Source organism: Dasypus novemcinctus, chromosome 7 (assembly GCF_030445035.2).
Source record: "Dasypus novemcinctus isolate mDasNov1 chromosome 7, mDasNov1.1.hap2, whole genome shotgun sequence".
NCBI classification, from domain to species: domain Eukaryota; kingdom Metazoa; phylum Chordata; class Mammalia; order Cingulata; family Dasypodidae; genus Dasypus; species Dasypus novemcinctus.
This window is the reverse complement of record NC_080679.1, coordinates 70,980,105-71,001,106: the sequence shown is the minus strand read 5'-3', so window position 1 is coordinate 71,001,106 and position 21,002 is coordinate 70,980,105. Positions and strand designations below refer to the sequence as shown.

Sequence of the window (21,002 nt, the reverse complement as noted above, 5' to 3'; positions counted from 1 at the left end):
CGGGACATTTGAGGGTGGAGCGCTTGGGAAAAAAGAAGGAAGAAACCGGTTTCCGTGAGCTTTTCTTTGACTTTCATAGCAGAAAATGTTCAAGCTTTCCTTCCCTCACCCTTACCCTAGTTCCTCAAAGAAAGAATGTTAGGCTTTGTCTTGGGCGGGCTTGGTTTACTCTATACCTCAAGCGTGATAAAAGCCTGCTTTCTGTACTTACAAGCCGATTCCTCTATCAGCTGAAAATACACATGTGGTGCCTCAAAGCCTGCTAGTTCTAAATCTTTTCCTGATGTGCGTTTTCCCTTAGATATCATTGTCCTTTAATTTCCAAATAAGGTCCCAGAAATGAACCAGGACAGAAAGAGGTCTGTTCTACCACTAACAGTTTGTATTGATGGCTTTTCCCTCTTCCAGTTGAAATCTCCCTTGTGTATGCTTTTCTAATGACACCTGGGTGACTATGATGTAGGAAGGAGCATTCAGAAGGTGAAAATGAAATTTAAGGGAAAGTTTCAACAAGTCTGAAAAATGTAAATGCAGTGTAGATGCTCAAAATGCCTGCATTGTCGTGAAGGGTCAGATTTAATCCTTTGCAATCAGTTGTAATTTTGTTGGGCCTTTCCAGGAGACGTTATGACAAAGGAACTACATTAACTGTAATTCGCAATGCTCCAGTCTTGTGCTGACTGCAGTTAAGTTTTGTTACTTGCTAGCCTTTACCTATAGACAGACTGCAGCAGGTGCCACTGAAACCCATAGGTCCCTCTCAAAAGCCTAGTGCATGCCTGATTCAGTTTAATTCATATTCCATTCAACATGCCGGTTTTATTTCCAGTGGAAATTGCTCATTTAATTGCACTGTAAGTTTTATGGGGTATGCCCCAGGCTGGGTTCTTTATGCTAGGCATTTCAGTATTTATGGGCAGAGCTATACCCAAAACTTCAAACATAAAGTAAAACCAGCAAAATATGCTCTCCTCTAGCTCCATAAATACTTTTCACCAGTTTCATTATTTTTTCCAATGAAATTAAATGTGTGTTAACCCTGTACCATACACTATTGCTTGGTATCTCCAGACCTGCTTTTGCCCTTCATATGCAAAATCTGATATGGTTCTGCTTTCCTGCATAAGAATGAGGCTGCAAATCCAGCATGCTCATTGGGTATACGGGCTAGCTTTCCGGTGACAATAAGGACATTCCCCTCTAGAGAGTCTATTGAATTTTTATCCATGAGACTAACCTGGCTTTAAAAGGCGTTTTATGTTTTATTTAAATGAACTGTACCTACATCTAGGTCAGTCTACACACAGTAAATAAATACTGGGAGTGATATCTAATGCATGTGTTACATAATAGAGCTGTTTTAAAGAAATAATAACTTACATCAACCTGCTGCAGGTGGTCCCTGTGTTCTCCGGTTGAGGTGGACAGACTTAAAATTTTACCAATGGCTAATTACTCAAGTACTAATGAGATTCTACTTTTTCTTTAAGATTTATTTATTTATTCACACCCTCCCCCCATTGTTTTGTGCTTGCTGTCTGCTTTCTGTGTCCATTCGCTGTGTGTTCTTCTGTGTCTGCTTGTCTTCTCTTTAGGCAACACAGGGAACCAATCCTGGGACCTTCTGGAGTGGGAGAGAGGCACTCAATCTGTTGCATCACCTCAACTCCCTGGTCTGCTGCGTCTTGCATCTCCTCTGTGTCTCTTTTTATTGTGTCATCTTGCTGCACCAGCTCTCTGTGCGAGGCAGCACTCTGTGTGGGCCAGCTCTCTGCTTGAGCCAGCTTGCCACACAGGCCAGCTCGCCTTCACCAGGAGGCCCCGCGAATTGATCCCAGGTCTTCCTCTATGGTAGATGGAAGCCCAATCACTTGATCCACATCTGCTTCCCTCTACTGTGTTGTAATAAACCAATGACTATTTCTTTCTACTACTGGTTACCCTACTATATGAAACATAAAAACATGTTTCCAGGAAATTCAAGAGTTTTAGACAAACGCTTCTTGATAGGCCATTAAATTCTTTTTGGAACAGTTTCAGTGGAGTGTTACACATAGAAGCCTCATCATGAGAGTTTCAGGAAAGGTGACCAGCCAGAGAATAGGCTGTCAAAAGAATCGTTACTGCAAATAGAAAGGAGAGATTTATTAACAGTATAATAATTCGTGAATTAGGTAACATCAAGTTAAAAGCAGGTGTTCCAAAGCATTCCGGAGCACTAGGAATTTATAGTCCAAAAAAAAGGCAATGGGGAGGGGAATAGTGGTTGTCAGGCAAATTCTATTCCAGCAGCTTACTGGAAAATGGAGACAGAAGGAAACTTGTCCAGAATTCATTGGTCAGAGCTTGGGCTTCTTTTTCTCGTCCTGTTTTATATAGTCTAATTCTCCAAGCTGCACACTCCTGAAGTCTGATCGTGTCAACATAGTATGTCCACCTTGTGCACCTCCTTTGCTGGAAGCCATTTTGTAACCCAGGGCCTGTAGGTCAGTTTAGAGTTCCTTTCACATTTCCCCCTTTTCATGAAGCTCTTTTGTAGAAAGCATCACTGATGAAGATGGATTTGGTGCTGTCCCACACCACTAGAGGGATATCCTTGGCATTTATGTAGCTGGAAAGCTCCAGTGTCATGTCCCATGGAAGAGGGACTATGTTACAGAATTATGGCCAATTGAGGCAACACTGGGCAAAAGGATGGCATCAAAGGTCAGCAACAAGATTTCTGAAAGACACAAGAGGAATATTTGGGGACAACAGTATTTGGGGGTAAGTGAAGGTAGTTATCTGAATTTTTGTACTGTAAAACATTATAAATGGAGGCCTTGAGATCAAAAAGCCTGATTTACCCAGCATGATTTTGGAAGAGAGACATTTTTTAACCATAGCCGTTAGTCTGAAAATAAAACAATGAATTAAAGATACTGTCATAATTATAAGGAGGAAAAAGATGGACAGTGTTTGAAATATGCCCTAATCTAGTCTCCCTAAGATCCAATATGCAACCAACTAAATAAGTCCCAGGCCCTGGGAGTCCCTAGTTCTTTCAGTATCTGAATCTTTTCCTTGACATTTTAATATTTTGCTCAGTTCTGCCAGATTAATTTACATAAAAGCAGCACTGCTTCCCTAAGAGGGCACATATCCCTCCTTGCTGAGCTGTGAGGATATCAAGTGCCCTATGGTTTTGCAGGACAACCTTCTCCAGACTATCTACCTTGAGTTGTAAAGTCTCTAATGCCTTGATGGTATTATTAAAGGTATCTTCAATCATTTTGGGACATGTTTCAGATGGCTTTTTCAAGTTGAGGGATTCCATGAAACCATAATACACTTCTCAGAAATTTCTAGCAAATACCAGGCCTTTCAATTAATGGGTTGTACTCTATAGTGTCCTGCTTAGGTCTAAAATGTTTTTGAGTTGGTAAATGAAAGATCCTAGGTTGGTTACACTTTTTTTGTTTCCAATTGGTCTCTCTACTTTAGGTCAGGGAATAAGGCTGTTACTGTGCAAGTTCCACTCCAGGCTGGTGGTAAGGCTACATAGGCATTCTTGCCACAGAGAAGAGGTAGCCTGTGCCAGTCAGACTGAGAGTTAAAGTACTTCCCATATCCAGCAGTTTTGTTCGGGCCTTTCCTGACTTCCAGATACAGAGAAGTTTACATCTTTATAGGCAAAGTCTGTAAAATTATGGGGTCTAGAGGAGTATGAACAATGGTCATTGCAGCATAGTTGGTGTAATAGGCTGTGGAATGGTTATAAATGAGTGAAGCACTAGTAGGGACTTGTGTCCAAGCAAGGCCTAAGAATTGTTCTAGATACTAGATAATTTGATTTTAAGGGTTATAGACATGGATGATACTGGCATTCCAATGCCCTGAAAAGTTTCCAATAATATTAATAGAATAGGCTTTCATTTAGCTTGAAATTCTAAGTGTCAAGTACATCATCATCTGAGTCCTGTTTGATTATCATGTTATTATAGAAAGGATAGCATTTGCCTTCCTTTTGGTCCAATCAAAGGGTCTGACTGCAGGGACAGTACCTCAGTAAGGGGCAATGCTATTATCATTGTTTGTGCAAAGAGAGAAATTTATTACAACCTGGGCAATTTGTACTGTGAGAGCCTCTTTTTCTTTAAGAGTAAGATAAGTCCTGGGAAGCAGATGTGGCTCAACTGGTAGAGCCTCCCCCTACCATATGCGAGGGTCCAGGATTCGAGACCCAGGGCCTCCTGGCCTGTGTGATGAGCTGGTCCATGTGCAGAGCTGCAACACACAAGGAGTGCCATGCCACTCAGGGGCGCCCCCGCGTGGGGTGCCCCACACACGAGGAGTGTGCCCTGCAAGAGAGCCGCCCTGCGCAAAGAAATTACAGCCCACCCAGTAATGGCACCACATACACAGAGAGCTGACGCAGCACGATGACACAACAAAAAAGAGACGCAGTTTCCCAGTGCCACCAAGTGTGCAAGTGGACACAAGACACAGCAAAAGGACACAGAGAGCAGACAACGGGGGCAAGGGGAGAGAAATAAATAAAAATAAATCTTAAAAAAAAAAAGAGTAAAGTAAGTCCAATGTGGTAACCTTTTCTGATATTTATCTCTTGAGTGCTTAACCCTTTTGTCCCATACTTGGACTGTGTGAAATCTGCCTTTTATGTCTATCCACGTCTGAATGTCTGTGAATACAGTCAATAACGGGGCCATTCTGGAGAGTCTAAATTAGTGCAAACCCGGCAATTTGAAAGATTGCCCAGGAGAGTAGCCCTTTGAATGACTGGGACAAAAGGAAGGCAAATGGCAAGGGACCAGGAAGGAAAGGAAGGAGAAAGAAAAGGAAATAATGCATGTTTCTTGATCCATAACTCAATTGTCATCTACTTCGGAGGGACCCAAAACTCCTCTTCGGATGACTTTGAGGTTACCAAGGTTACCAGGAGCTGTATTTTTCCAATGGTTAGGTGGTTCTCATTTAAGTCGATATAGTTGTATCCAAGGGCCTACACCAGCAGATTTAGCAGCACATTGGTTGGTGAGGAGGACCTGATAAGGTCCTTTCTATTGAGGTTCCAAAGGGTTTTTTTATTGAAGTCTTTTCCAGTACACACTCTCCGGTCTGCAGATTTTGGGGTCAGTTGGAGTCAAGCAATATTCTCCTCCTTCAAAGCCTTCTTCAACCTGTCCAATATAACTACTGAAGAGTATTTTGTTAGTACCTCGCAAAATTTAAGTAGGTCTTGTTAGACAGTATTGGGGTCTGTAAATAATATGTGAGAAAGTAGTAAAGGTCTTCAGTGACAATTTCATGGATTTATGAAGGGGATTAAGCAAAGGTTGAGCAGGACTAATGGAAGTATTTTAGACCAGAATAATTGTAGAGTGTAACTAAGCTTGGCTTATTATCCTGTTGGTGATATGGGCAATACAGCCTTTGATATATAGGGAAGACTGTATATTTCTTTAATTATTTGGACTGTAAAATGAGTGCCTCAGTCACTATGAAGTACAGTTGGGGTGTCCCAAGTTGGAATTATATTTTCAAGTTATTTCTTGGCTACAAAAGAGGCAGTAACTTGTCCACAAGGGAAGGCTTTTACCCAGTGAGAGTACACTCGAATCATTACTAGCACTTATTTAGATCCATGAGAAGGGGAAAGTTGGATAAAGTCCATTTGCCAGATATGCATTGGCCCAGAAGGTAAAGGAAAATGTCCCATGGGAAACCTTAGTGGCTTCCCTGGGTTGTATTACTGATATGATTGACAAAGAAGTAGAGCTTGGTGAGTGATATAAAACCATCCCCCACCGTCCACCCCAGTATTTCTCCACTATTTCTATCATTTTGTCTGTTCTGAAGTATGCGAGTAAATGAAGTCCTCTCAGCATTGATAATTTCAGGGCATCTGGTATTACCAGGCAGCTGTTAGGCCATATCCATATGTTTTGGGTAGAGTCTAATTTTACAGCCTAATTCCTTCCATAGGCTCTTCTCTTTGGGAGTTCCAATTCTTGACATTTTATTAAGTCATTGGGGTTGCAAGCAGGCAACTTGATCCAGTATACAATGCTCAACTGGTTTTTGTGAAAGAGTTCAGACTGCCACCTTAGCAGCCTATTAGCCAAGTCATTTCCCCTACTTTCATCTGAATTGAGGTACGGGAGTGGGGGGACAAATTAGAGCTCTAACTTTGATAACTGCAATAGGCTTGGGGAGCAAAAGAGCTTCTAATAGTTTAGCTTTATGCTCTCCATTCCCACTGGCAGTTTCAGAGAAGGTAGGAACCTCTTTGTTTCCAGAGTATACCAAGATTATGTACTACACCAAAGACATATGTGGTATCAGAGTAAATGTGTACTCTTAATGTTTAGATATTTGGCAAGCCTGAGTAAGAGCAATTAATTCTGTCTGTTGGGTGGAAGTTTCTTTAGGAAGGGGACTGCTCTCAAGAATCTCTGTTAAGGCAATTACTGCATACCTACCTTGGTCTCTGCCATCTAGGACTTCAGTTTTAAATATGATCCATCAATAAAGAGGTTTAGATCTGGGCTGTCTATCAGGGTTTCTTTGAGATCTGGCTTGGGGAAATTAAGGTTTCAGTAAGAATTTTGCGGTCATGATTGGGTGTTCCTTCATCAGGAGGTAGGAGGAGAGTGGCAGGGGTTAGCGGGGAGCAGTGTCCACCTTGTGCACCTTCTTTGCAGGGAGCCATTTTGTAACCCAGGGCCTGAAGGTCAGTTTAGAGTTCCTTTCACAATAGGTAGAGATGACCTGTTTGTCTGTGTATTTGGAAGGTGTGATAGGGTCAAGTGAAGCTGCCTATCAAATTGAGGGAGTTAAGGGCATATTTAGAGTCCTTGACAGATCTTCAAAGGACTAATGTTTAAATGATAGGAGCAAAGTAGAGTAGAGAAGGACTGGAGTTGTGTTTTCAAAAGGTTAGGGCAGGAAAGTGGATGTGGCTCAAGCTATTGGGCTTCTGTCTACCATATGGGAGGCCCTGGGTTCAATTCCCAGGGCCTCCTGGTGAAGGGAAGCTGGCCCACCCCACTGCGGAGAGCTGATGGGCTGCGCCACCATGGAGAGCTGAGAGCAGACAGTGAGCACAAACATTGCGGGTGGGGGGAGTAAATAAATAAAGTGAAATAAATAAAATCTTAAAAAAAAAAAAATAGGGCACATTTCCTAGACTTAGAAGACGCTAGCAGTGAATATGTAAACCATAGGATCAGATGCTCCTAGAGTCTGGCCTCTCCAGTGATCTCAGTGATTCAGGGATAATTGTAAATGAAGTATCAAGGGGAAATTGGGAATCTTCAGAAAGACGTGGCTTATTCCCTGCGAGAACAACCCCTAGGAGAAAATGACCCCTGCAAACAGTGACAGCTTCCTTGTAGGACTCAATTTTAACCTTCTGATCACAGCATGGATGTATAATGAATTCTGTAGGAGTTAGGAGTCAGTGCAGCTGAAAGTGGCTGAAAATACAAATAACAATGGCTTAAGCAAGATAAAAGTTGTATGGTCGTTAGAACTGCTCCCACAGTCTGGTCCTCGTCTCTTTGGGGCATATGGTAGGATAGGATTCCCTCCACTTTGGAAATTCGGCATGGTCAAATGACTTATATTTGTCATTTCCAGGTGGAATGTTTATCAGTGCACAATTCACTTCCTTTCCTTTACCTGCCTCAGCTATAGTAGAGGAAGGGGTGGGATGGAGCACTGTCAGCTCAGGTCCCTCAGTGCCAAAAATGAGCAGAGACCTTCTGACTCCACTGGACATGTAGCAGAATCAAGAAATAACCCTTCGTTGTGTTAAGTCACAGATTATATTTCTCACATAAAAGTCTAGGTGGGGGGACCAACACTGGTACAGTGACCCATCATCTTAGGGACCCAGACTTTTACTGTCTTGCTGTTCAGCTGTGCATGACCATGTGCTCATGATCTGTAATTACAGCACTCACATCCCAAACAGCAGGATGCAGGGAAGGGATGAAGCTGGAAAGAATATGCTCTCTTAAGGAAGACTCCCAGAAGCTGCCTCACTCCCACTTAGATCACTTTGGCCAGAATTTGGTGGCATGGCTAGACCTAGCACTGCAAGGGAAGGGGAATGAATGAAGACTAGGTGAGCCAAAAACTGTGGCTGGGTTGTTTTCCAGGGAAGGGGAACTAGGGTATTGAATTTATGTTATCAGCTATGTCACCTCATTAGCAGTCCCAGAAATATATAATATAGATATAGAAAGGTTTAAATAATCCAGGAATTATGTTCAAGTGAGTTTGGCTATGTATTCATTGTTTTTTACAAAGACCAGAACAGAAGAAAAATAAATCAATGTGGTCAATATTAACTTTGGGGAGCTGTTTTCCCATAGTGTCTGAACTGAGGCTGACAGCAATAATTAGTGGTGCCACCTTTAAGGGCAGACCACAATTGATTTAGCTTCTAAGACAGCCTTTGAACAGACTTGGTGGTCATAAAAGAACTATACTATACTGCAGAAAAAGGCCTATTGTTTTTTTTTCTTAAACAAATTGATTTTATTGTTACATATTAATAAAGCATAAATCCATCCAAAGAGTACAATCAATGGTATTCGGTCTAATCATGTATATGTGCATTCATCATAGGCCTATTCTTTTAACAATATACTCAGTTCAAAGCAATGTGAACATTTTGTTTGTTGGTTGATTTAGTTTCCCATCTACATTCATTTTTGCTCACTCTATGTAAATTTTTAAAATACTTTTTTTTTGTTAAAAATGTCTCTTAAACATTTTTTTGTGAGCACTATATCTAAGCTAGAAAGGGACCAAAGTAGACATGATCCAAGATGTGGAGATAAGAAAGGCAGACCAGTGGGTATATGGAAATTATTGTATGAAAATTAATCATCAAAATGCAAATCGAAAGAGGACTTGAGTCAGGTAGTGGCATACTGTTGCTCTTTCCTTTCACTCTCCCTTCTTTACCCTCTGCTTCTTTTCCTGTTTCCTTACTTTATTTATAGTGGGAAATCTATTGTCCATTGCTGGGGTTCAAGCACCTGGTCATGTTTGTCAAACTGGTGGGGCAGGCAGGGCAGAAGCCTGAGGGGTCCTTGGCAATGGATTCAAACTGAGCCAACTACTCAAGTTCAAACACATTCAGACAAGTCTGGCAAATTGGAAGGCCATGAGGCAGGGGGATACATGTGAGAGTGGATAGGTCTCCCAGCAAAAGAACTCATTCTCAGGGATGAGGGAATCAGCCATAAGAAGCTTGATTTAGATACATGTCTAGATCCTAGGCAGAGAGAAGAATGTCAAGAAGCTGAAAGAGCTGTTCCGCCAAACCTGTATCATTTCTGGGACCAAGAAACACTGCTTTGTGAGCCCTTTGTGGGAAGTTCACACAGAGGAGAAAGTCATTCTGAACTCTGAGGCAGAATTTCTTTACATGTTTTTAGGAGTTGAGCTTTATTTAAATGGCATGGGGACTGATTTATTTCCCTCTAACAAAGTAATTCTTATTATTGGGACATAAGGTCAGTATCTGTGTACCTAATTGAATCATCACTGTTAGAGGTTTAAGTAGATTTGGTATCAGGTTAAAAAACAAGCCTATGGGAAACAGATGTGGCTCAACCATATAGGAGGTCCAGTGTTCGATGCCCAGGACCTCCTGGTGAAGGCAAGTTGGCCCGCACAGTGAGCTGGCCCATGCAGGAATGCCGCCCTGTGAAGTGCTGCCCTGTGTGGGAATGCCACCCAGTGTGGCAAACCCCGCACAGGAGTGCCAGCCAACACAGAGAGCTGGCGCAGCAAGATGATGCAAGAAGAGACACAGAGGAGAGAAAATAAGAAGACATAGTAGAACAGGATGTTGAGGTGGCTCAAGAGAGGAATCGCCTCTCTCCCACTCTGGAAGGTCCCAGGATTGGTTCCTGGGGGGAACATGGTTGAGGGGGGGTGGTAATAAATAAAATAAATCCTTTAAAAAAAAGCAAGCCTATATTATGAACTAAATATATTGTGTAAACTCATAGGGTTAATAATTAGAATATAGGTCACCAGAAAATAGGAGTGGAGAGAATGGAAAGCTGAGGGTTAATCTGTGCAGAATTGGTAAAAAGGTTGTTTGTAAATCTTTGGAAATAAATAGAAATGGTTAAAGTACAAAAATGGTGTTTGTAACTAGCAGTGCTATTGTATGAGTATGACGGTGGTTGAAAGGGAGTCTTGGGAAGCGGACTTGGCCCAGCGGTTAGGGCATCCGTCTACCACATGAGAGGTCCGAGGTTCAAACCCCAGGCCTCCTTGTGTGCAGCTGGCCCATGCGCAGTGCTGATGAGCACAAGGAGTGCCCTGCCATGCAGGGGTGTCCCCCGCATAGGGGAGCCCCACGCGCAAGGAGTGCGCCCCGTAAGGAGAGCCATCCAGTGCGAAAGAAAGTGCAGCCTGCCTAAGAATGGCGCTGCCCACACAGAGAAATGACACAACAAGATGATGCAGCAAAAAGAAACCGACAACAACAGAAGCAGACAAAGAAGATGCAGCAAATAGACACAGAGAACAGACAACCGGGGTGGGGGGGAAGGGGAGAGAAATAAATAAATAAATAAATCTTTTTTTAAAAAAAAGAAAGTGAAAAAAGCTAAAAACTGTAACATGGGACTGTATAAGATAGTAAAGCCTCATGTAAAACATGAATCTGGGTGATATTACATACATAAGACTGTTTTTACAAAATATAAATACAAATATACTAGAGAGAAGGAAAAAGAATAGCCACTACTATGCATGGCAGGGGAAACACAGAGAGATTGAGAGGTGATGAGTTTTGTTTGTTTTTGTTTACTATTATTATTGAAATAATGAAAGTGCTGTAAGAATGATTGAAGTGATGAGTGCACGAATATGTGATTACGCCAAATACCATTGTATACTTTGGATGGATTTATGCTTTCTAAATATGTATCAATAAAATCGATTTGTTAAAAAAAAAAAAAAAAAAGCAAGCCTAAAGGGTGCCTAAGGAGAACCTGGGGCAGGTAATTTGCACAGTTCAAAACTACACAGCCACGTGTGGATCCCTATTTGGAAGAATATTCATACTGTTAAACAAAAGCACCCAAAGTACCACATCCGCATTGCCCCAGCCACTTCTCCCCTTGCTACTTGGGACAGATATTCAGAAGCAATGATAAATAGTAAATCAAGGAATTAAATGTCTAAAATTCCGATGAAGAATTCTCCAGTTTTAATAGGCTAAAAAACTCCCAAAGGGTTTTCTTCCTCCCCTTAAGCCCAAACCCAGTCTTGGCATCCTCCCTTCCTCAAGCCAGCTAGCCTCACAGGATAAGAGATCAAAGTGAAAAATAGCCGAAGCTGTGGCCTGAACTCTGACTTAACCAGGCCTGACAGAGGAGCAGGAAGCAGTGTGGAGAGGGGAGGAGACCTAAGAAAGATCTAATGCTTCCATCACAAAGACGTTATAATTTCAGAGACCATAATAATTCTCAAAGTGCAATTTTAAGGAACCACAACAAGCAGTTGGGGAAAAGAAATCGAAGAACCGAAAGTAATGTGCAACAAATCATTATCATATTCCAATACCATAACCCAAAAGGGAGAAAAAGTTTAACAAGAACTTAGAGGTAAAGAAATATTAACACTGCTTCCTGGCACATAAAACATAGAGGTATGACATTTTTCTGGAACATATCCATTTCTGTAATAACGTAACTGACGAATCCAGTAAAGGCTAAATTTACTAAACTCCAAGCTCACAACCAAGTGTTTTTCTACATTTGAGGTATTTTAAAAAGCCATTTTATATAGATTTATTAGGATGCTGATAGTATGTAATGCAACTGTTATAGTGTCAGTTAATAATAATATTAAATGCACTCTCTTAAAACAAAGAGTAATATAATATAAAATGATTGATAGTTCTTCAAATTATAATATTCATTACATATTTTAGTTGTAAAGGAAAAAAATATCCAAATGAAGCATGGTTTTCAAACTTCTTTGGAGGCAAAAAGCTGTATTTTACCCAGATGTTCTCTACAAATACAAGTAAAAGCAGAGCTGCTTCAGGGATGTGCTGGTAAATGTTTAACAACCAGCTCTCCAAGAAAAACTGAGTTGGATGGCGTGTTTGCTGACTCCTGTGGTGTCAGTGCTCCCACCGTGGCCTTCAGTGAATATGGACTCAGGAAGAGATAAGCCCGATCTGCTCCTGGGAGAAGCACTCTTGTGAAACCTGCACGTATGCTCACGCACACACACGCTTACATACACTCCAGTATTCTCTCCCTCCTACCTTAACACACCAAAAGGCAAAACACAGGAAGATCATTTGGATTAGAGAAACTTTTCAATGGTTATCTCTAAGACTGGTGAAGTGCTGGTTATCAATACTTAGAAGTTCTTTTATTCTAGTCTTATTTTTTTATTCCATGACAAATCATTAAAAATACGTAAAAAAATAAATAAAAATAAAACTACAGAGTAGGAATGTAATAACCACCGAAAGACAACTTTTCCTGTGCTCACCTTTTGACTTTCTTCCAATGACACTCCCAATGTATGTATACTTTCATTACATTGTTCTCAAATTTAGAGTGTGTGGAATTTCAAAGGGGTAACAAATTAATTCTTAAAAATTTGCTCTTGTTATATCTAAATCCTGTTTATCAGGTTTGTGTTTTTTAAAATTTTGAAATCTTGAACTATAACAATTATTCAGCCACTATTCTGATACTATCTAAAGTAAAAATTCAAAGAATGCGTGTATATGTAGAGAGAGTTTTCTTGACTTCATTTATTGTTGTAATCAATATGATAAAATTTTGAAATAGCTCTAAACGACTAGCCGTTTTTAAAACATTAACTAGAAACTAAATTGATATACTTTAGAGTATGTATTATATGCTATTTTCCTAAAAGAATCATATATATTATACATATCATATCTATATATGACTAGAAAGATACATCAAAGGCATATACTAGTTACCTCTGTGTAATGGGATTATGGGTGTTTTGTTTTGATTTTCATATTCTCTTAATTTCAGTCTTCTCTGTTACTTTTTACTACTGATTAATGCTTTTTAAATCTGGGAGAAATTTTCCATTTTAAAGAGAAAGAATGAAAATAGATAAAAATTCTGTCAAACATAGTTTATATTAAATGTCTCAACTGCCTTTAAATAACTAGTAAGAAAAATTTACTCTTAAGATTAAAAAATTCAAAGCACATACAAATAGTATCTTCCTCTCTCCTTTTCCCCTTTCTGCTCTTTAAAAAATTTTTTTCTTGTTAGATAAATGGGACCTCCTCAAAATTAAACACTTCTGCACTTCAAAGGACTTTCTCAGGAGGGTGAAAAGGCAGCTGATGCAATGGGAGAAAATATTTGGAAATCACATATCCAGTAAGGGTTTAATATCCATGATATATAAAGAGGTTCTTCAACTCAACAATAAAAAGGCAGACGACCCAAATAATAAATGGGCAAAAGACTTGAACAGACATATATCCAAAGAAGAAATACAAATGGCAAAAAAACACATGAAAAATTGTTCGATATCACTAGCAACTAGGGAAATGCAAATCAAAGCTACAAGGAGAGATCATTTCACAACTATTAGAAAGGCCACTATTAAAAAAAGACAGAAAACTACAAGTGTTGGGGAAGACGTGGATAGAAACATTTATTCACTGTTGATGGGAATGTAGAATGGTACAGCCACTGCGGAGGACTGTTTGGCAGTTCCTGAGGAAGTTGAATACAGATCTGCCATGTGACAGCAATACCATTAATAGGTACACAACCAGAAGAACTGGGAGCAGTAACACGAACAGACATCTGCACACTGATGTTCACAGAGGCATTATCGCCAAAAGAGGGAAACAACCCAGATGTCCATCAACCAATGAATGGATAAACAAATTGTAGTGTATAAATACGATGGAATATTATGCAACTGTAAGAAGAAATGAAGTCATGAAGCATGTAATATTGATGAACCTGGAGGACATTATGTTGAGTGAAGCAAGCCAGACACAAAAGGACAAATACTGTATGATTGCACCATTATGAACTACGTATATTCTGTAAACTCATATATTGTATAAATCATGGAATTAATAACTAGAATATAGGTCACCAGAAAATAGAAAGAGGTTAGAGAATGAAAAGCTGAGGTTTAATTTGTACAAAATTGGTTAAAGAGAAAAAAAAAAGATTATAAATCTTTGGGAATGAAGAGAAAGGGTGAAAGCACATGATGATGCTTGTAACTAGTAATGCTAATATATGGGTATGTTAATAGTTGGAAGGGAAAGTCAAAGGCCCTGAAAATTACTAGAAGGAAAGCTAAAAAATGTAACATGGGTCTTTATAGCACGGTGAAACCTCATGTGAAATATGAGTATGGGTAATATTGAATATATAATACTGTGTTTCTTTGAAACAGAACAAATGTATGTTAATGTTACAAAATGTTAATACCAGACAAAAATACACACAAAGCAAACTATAGACAGACATATATAGTAATATATTAATAATCTTCCAGTACATTTAAAAAAAAAAAAGACATATACTAAGGGAAAGAAACTAGATACAAGGTACTACATATTGCTTGACTCCATCTCTACAAAATATAAATACAAATAAACTAGCGAGACAGAAACAGAATAGCAGGTATGTAGGGCAGGGAAAGCGCAGAGAACTTGAGAGGTGATGAGTTTTTATTTATTTGTTTATTTTCTGTTTATTATTATTGGAATAATGAAAATGCTCCAATAATGATAGAATTGATGAATGCACAACTATGTGATTATACCAAACACCATTGATTGTTCACTAGGATGGATTGTATGCTTTATTAAGATATGTTAATAACATTTGTTAAAAAATTTTTTCTTGTAAAAAAATAAGATTTGCCATTTAACCTTTCTTTTTTTCTTTTTTTTTTATTCCCCCCCTCCTCCAGATGGTTCCTTTGTCTGTCTGCTCATCTTCTTTAAGAGGCATCTGCTCATCATCTTCTTTAAGAGGCACTGGGAAACAAATCTGGACCTCCCATATGGGAGGCGGGAGCCCAACTGCTTGAGCCACATCTGCTCCCCACACCCATTTAACCATTGTTAACCATCTCCAAGTATAGAATTCAGTGGTATTAATTACTTTCACAATGATGTGCAGCCATCATCATAGGTATTTCCAAAACTTTTTCATCACGGCAAACAGAAACTCTGAACCCATTAAGCAATAACTTCCCCTTCCCCCTTCCTTCCTGGTAACCTCTAATATACTTTTTGTTTCGGTGAATTTACTTACTCCAGATATTTCATGTGAGTGGAATCACATAATCTATCCTTTTATGCCTAGCTCATTTCATTTGGCATAATGTCTTCAAGGTTCATCCATGTTGTAGCATGTATCAGAATTTAATTCCTTTTTATGGCTGAATAATATTCCATTGTATGTATATACTACATTTGGTTTATCCATTCACCCATTGATTAAAACTTGGGTTGTTTCCACCTTTAGGCTATTAGGAGAAATGTTGCTATAAACATTGGTATAAAAAAAAAAACCATTGGTATGCAAATACTTGTTTGTGTCCTTGTTTTTTATTCTTTGGGGTTTATACCTAGGACCAGACTTGCCAGGTCATAGGGCAATTCTAGGTTTAACTTTTTGAGGGATTATTAAACTGTTTTCCACAGTGGCTACACTATTTCACAGTCCCACCAGGAATACACAAGGGTTCCAATTTCTCCATATCCAGGCCAACACTTGCTACTTTCCATTTTTTAAAATAATAGCCATCCTAGTGGGCATGAAGTATTATCTCATTGTTGTGTTCATTTGCGTTTTCCTAAGAGTTGATTGTTGAGTATCTTTTCATGTGTTTATTAACCATTTGTATATCTTCTTTAGGGAAATATCTATTCAAGTCCTTTGACCAATTTTTATTGGGTTGTTTGTCCTTTTATTGTTGAATTATAGGAGTTCTTTACATATTCTGAATGTTAAATCCTTATTAGATATATGATTTGAGAACATTTTCTCCTGTTCTGCAGCTTATTTTTACACTTGTTTGATAATGTCCTTTGAGGCACAAAAGTTTTAAATTTTGATGAAATCCAATTCATCTATTTTTTCTTTTGTTACCTATGGTTTTAGTTTCCTACTGCTAGAATTAATACCATACAATAGGTTGGTTTAAGTAATGTGAAAGTATCGACTCACAGTTTTGAGGTTAGAAGTCCAAACTGAGGCATCAACACGGTGATAATGTCTTCCAGAAGCCTGTGGCATTCTGGGATTGGCTCCTGCTGATCCTAGTCCCTTGGCTTTTCTGTCACATGGCAGTGCACATGGCAGCATATTTTTTCTTTCTCTTCTGGTTCTGTAGACTCGCAGCTTCTGCCTGTTCCCCATGACTTCTCTCTGTTTGACTTTCACTCTTAAAAAGAACTCCAGTATTCTGGATTATAGCCCAATCTCATTCAAGTGGGTCACACCTTAAGAAGTCAAGTGACATCTTGAAAAGATTTTATTTGCAGTGGGTCCTTACCTATCAGAATATGGACCATGACAAAGAATATGTCTTAACTGGGTACACAATTCAATCCACCATACCTATGCTTTCAGTGTCATATCTAAGAATCCGTCACCAAATACAAGGTCCTGAAAATATTTCCCAATTTTTTCTTCTAAGAGTTTTATAGTTTTAACTCTTACATACAGATAATTGGCCTATTTTGAGTTAATTTTTGTATATGGTGTCAGGTAGGGGTCCATTTTCATTCTTTTGCATGTGGAACCTCAGCTTTCCCAGCACAATTTTTTGAAGAGATTATTTTTTCCCTATTGAGTGGACTTGGCACCCTTGTTGAAAATCAATTGGCCCACTCTCATCAAAAACCAATTAGTCATTATGATGGTTAAGCTCATGTGTCAATTTGGCCAGGTTATGGTGTCCAGTTGTTTGGTCAAGCAAACACTGGCTTGATTGTTACTCTGAGGATATTTTCATGGATTTAAATCATCATTAAATTGATTGCATCTGTTTTTTATTATATCTAAAATCAACTGAGGAGATTGACTTTAACACTGAGAGAATTCTCATCCAATCAGTTGAAGATTGTAAAGGAGAAGTGATGATTTCAACATCAGAAGAGAGAACTTTGGGAAGTGGATGTGGCTCAACTGATAGAGTATCCGCCTACCATACAGGAGGTCCAGGGTTCAAACCCAGGGCCAACTGGCCCATGTAGTGAACTGGCCCACGTGCAGTGCTGCCATGCACAAGGAGTGCCATGCCATGCAGGTGCGCCCCTCATGTAGGGGAACCCCACATGCAAGGAGTGCACCCCACAAGTAGAGCCACCCCGTGCAAAAAAAGCACAGCCCTCCTAGGAGTGGTACCACACACATGGAGAGCTGATGCAGCAAGATGATGCGACAAAAAAAAACCACACAGATTCCCAGTGCTGCCAAGAATGCAAGCAGACACAGAACACACAGCAAATGGACACAAGAGAGCAGACAATGGGGGGGTGGGAGGGGAGAGAAATAAATAAAATTAAATCTTTAAAAAAAAAAAAAGAAGAGAGAATTTCCATTTCAACTTCAGACAGCTCTCTTCAGAATTCATCAAAAACCTTCATCAGAGTTCCTAGCTTGCCTTCCCTACAGAAATTGGACCTGCCCATCCCCATAGTTGCATGGGACAATTCTTATTTTAAAATTTCACTTAAAAAAATATATATCTATATATATTTTTTTAGGAGCTACCAGGGATTGAACCAAGGAGCTTGTAAATGGGAAGCAGACACTCAACCACTTGAGCTACATCCACTTCCGTCACAATATTGTTTGAGATTCTGTTTCCTTAGAGAACCCTGATTAATAATTCAGCCATAAATTTGTCAGTTGATTTCTGGACCCTCAATTCTATTCCATTTGTCTATATGTCTATCCTTAGGCTAGTATCACACAGTTTTTATTATTGTAGCTTTGTAGTAAGTTTTGAAATCAGGAAGTGTGACTCCTCCAACTTAGTTTTTATTTTTCAAGATAGTTTTGACTATTTAAGGTCTCTTGCAAATCCATATGAATTTGAGGTTCGGCTTTTCCATTTCTGCAGAAATGCTGCTGGAATTTTTATCAGGATTATGTTGAATATGTAGACTGTTTGGGGCAGTATTGATATCTAACAATATTATGTCTTCCAATCCATGAACATGGGATATCTTTTCATATATTTAGGCCTTCTTTCATTTCTTTCAGCAAAATTTTGTAGTTTTCAGTGTAAAAGTCTTTTCACTGTGGCAGATTAATTTGTGTACCCAAGGGGGAAAAAACATCATCTTAATCCTGTGGGTGTAAATCTATTGTAAAAGGACCTTTTGAAGATGCTATTTTTAGTTAAGGTATAGCCAGCCGAATCAGGATGTATCTTAATGCTATTACTGGAGGACTTAAAGGAAAAAAGCCACTGGGAGGAACTACAAGCTGGAAGTCAGTGGAACCCAGAAGAGAAAGGAGAGGACATTGCATGCAATAGAAAAGTCAAAGAACCCCAAGGATTGCCATCCAGCCAGAATGCTACCCACTACAGGAGAAAGTAAGCCTTCTAGCCTCTGAGACCATGAGCCTATAAATTCCTGTTGTTTAAGCCAACACATCATGTGGTATTTGTCATAGCTACTTTGAAACAAAGATATTGTCCCAGGTATTTTATTATTTTAGGTGCTCTTATAAATGGAATTACTTTCTTAATTGCCTTTTTGGATTATTCATTATTGGTATATAGAAACACAATGTATTTTTGTACTTTGTTCCTATACCTTGCAACAATGCTGAATTTATTAGTTATAGTAGTTTTCTTGTAGATTCTTTGGAATTTTCTATATATAGGATCATGTCATATGCAAATAGAGATAGTTCTATTGCTTCCTTGATGTGGATGGCTTTCACTTCTTTTTCTTGTCTAATTGCTCCGGGTAGAATTTCCAGTACAATGTCAAATAGCAGGGACAAAAACAGCATCCTTGTTTTGTTCCTGATCTTAGGGAGAAAGCTTTCAATTTTTCACCATTGACGATGAATTTAGCTGTGGGTTTTTCATAAATGCCTTTAGCATGATAAGAAAGCTCCCTTCAATTCTTATTTTTCTGAGTGGTATTTTTTTTGGGGGGGCGTGGTTTTTTGTTTTGTTTTGTTTTTGTTTTTTAAGGTACCAGAGCCACCAGGGATTAAACCTGGGACCTCTTATGTGGGAAGCCCACACTCAACCACTGAGCCACATCAGCTCCTCTGAATTGTTTTTTTCATTTGTTTGCTTGTTATTTGTTTTTTGTTTGTTTGTTTGTTTTGAGGAGGCATCAGGAACCGAACCCAGGACCTCCCATGTGGGAAGCAGGTGCTCAACCACTTGAGCCACATCCACTCCCCAAAGTTGTTTTTTTAATCATGAAAGCATGTTGGATTTTGTCAAATGCTTTTTCTGCATCAATTGAGATTATCTTTTTTCCCCTTTATTCTATTAACGTGAGTATCACATTGATTGATTTTCTTACTTTAAACCACTATTGCTTTCCTGGGATAAATCCCATTTGGTCAGAGCATATAATCCTTTTAATATGCTGTTGGATTTAGCTTGCTTATATTTTGATGAGGATCCCTCCCTTTCGTTCCTTCTAAAAGTTCGATGAATTTACAGATGTTCAGCCTGGTGAATGAGGTGCAGAAGCAGAGCCCATTTCAAGACTTATAATGAAAGAACATGTGCCTTTTGATTTGGGGGAAACCTAAAGAGAAGGCCAGGAGCAAATTACCCTCCTTTTAGAGTTCCTCCCTGTAGGGAGACAAATGTCCAGTTAGAGGCTGCTGGTGGTAGAGAATGATAATCACATTCAGTAATGATCCTCAGAAGGAAAAAAAGGAGGAACTGATTAGGAATCCCAGCATCTGCCACTTGATACTATCCATGTTTTCTCTCCTCTTTTTATGTTTATGCATTCTGAGGACATGGAGAGAGGGGATTGTGGAAGAGTAAAGAGAAATCATCAGTTTACTTATTTTTTAAGATTAATTTGTTTATCCCCCCATTGGCTGCTTTCTGTGTCCATTCACTGTGTGTTCTTCTATGTCTGTTTGTCTTCTCTTTAGGCAGCACCGGGAACCAACCCTTGGACCTTCCAGAGTGGGAGAGAGGCACTCAATCTCTTGTGCCACCCCAGCTCCCTGGTCTACTGAGTCTTTTATTGTGTCTGCTCTGTGTCTCTTTTTGCTGTGTCAACTTGCTGAGCCAGCTTGCCTCACAAGCCAGCACTCTGCACAGGCCAGCACTCTGTGTGGGCCAGCTCACCTTAACCCGGGAATTCAACCCTGGCCCTCCTATACAGTAGATGGGAGCCCAATTGCTTGAGCCACATCTGCTTCCTGAAACCATAGCTTTAGAGGGGAGGTGTCGGGAAGCTAGAACACACTAATTTAGGATAGAAGGGCTCCAGCAAGGAGTGAGGAGGTCAGGAGCATAAGGAAAGAGGATGCTTGCTGATGGGAAGCTCACCTCAGGGAAGTGATCAGAGGGTGAATGTATATACCCAGGAAAAAGAGGTGAGCAATTTCGGGATATGCTGGTGAAGCAGCCAGTCAGGTGGATGAAAAAACTGCAATCCTAGCACTGGCAGGCAAACCTAGTAAATTCTAGCAATGTGAGGAAAATGCCCACTTCTCTAGGAACTGAGGGCCAAAGGAGACAATTCCTTCTAAGCCTGGGAACAGAAGGATGATGGAATAGCCAGCAAAGGCCTGACCCAGGGGAGGAGTGAGAAAAAGAGCTGCCCTTCATGTTGTGTGTCAGCTGCTAAGCACTAGTCATGTATTCACTCACTGAACACAACTCTGTACAAAGGTTTTTTTTATTCTCATCATCCCCATTTTACAGATGTGAAAATTGAGGAAGGGAGTGGTTAG

At 39.6% G+C, this 21,002-nt stretch overlaps 1 long non-coding RNA gene across 1 annotated transcript; it reads left to right on the top strand.

Annotated features, from left to right (window-relative positions):
• Position 1: 1 nt before the first annotated feature.
• On the top strand, positions 2 to 15,609 carry LOC111760077 (uncharacterized). The gene is made up of 3 exons (XR_002793874.3): positions 2 to 54; positions 2,540 to 2,766; positions 14,998 to 15,609. It is a non-coding gene; the product is annotated as an uncharacterized lncRNA (long non-coding RNA).
• The last annotated feature ends 5,393 nt before the right edge of the window (positions 15,610 to 21,002 follow it).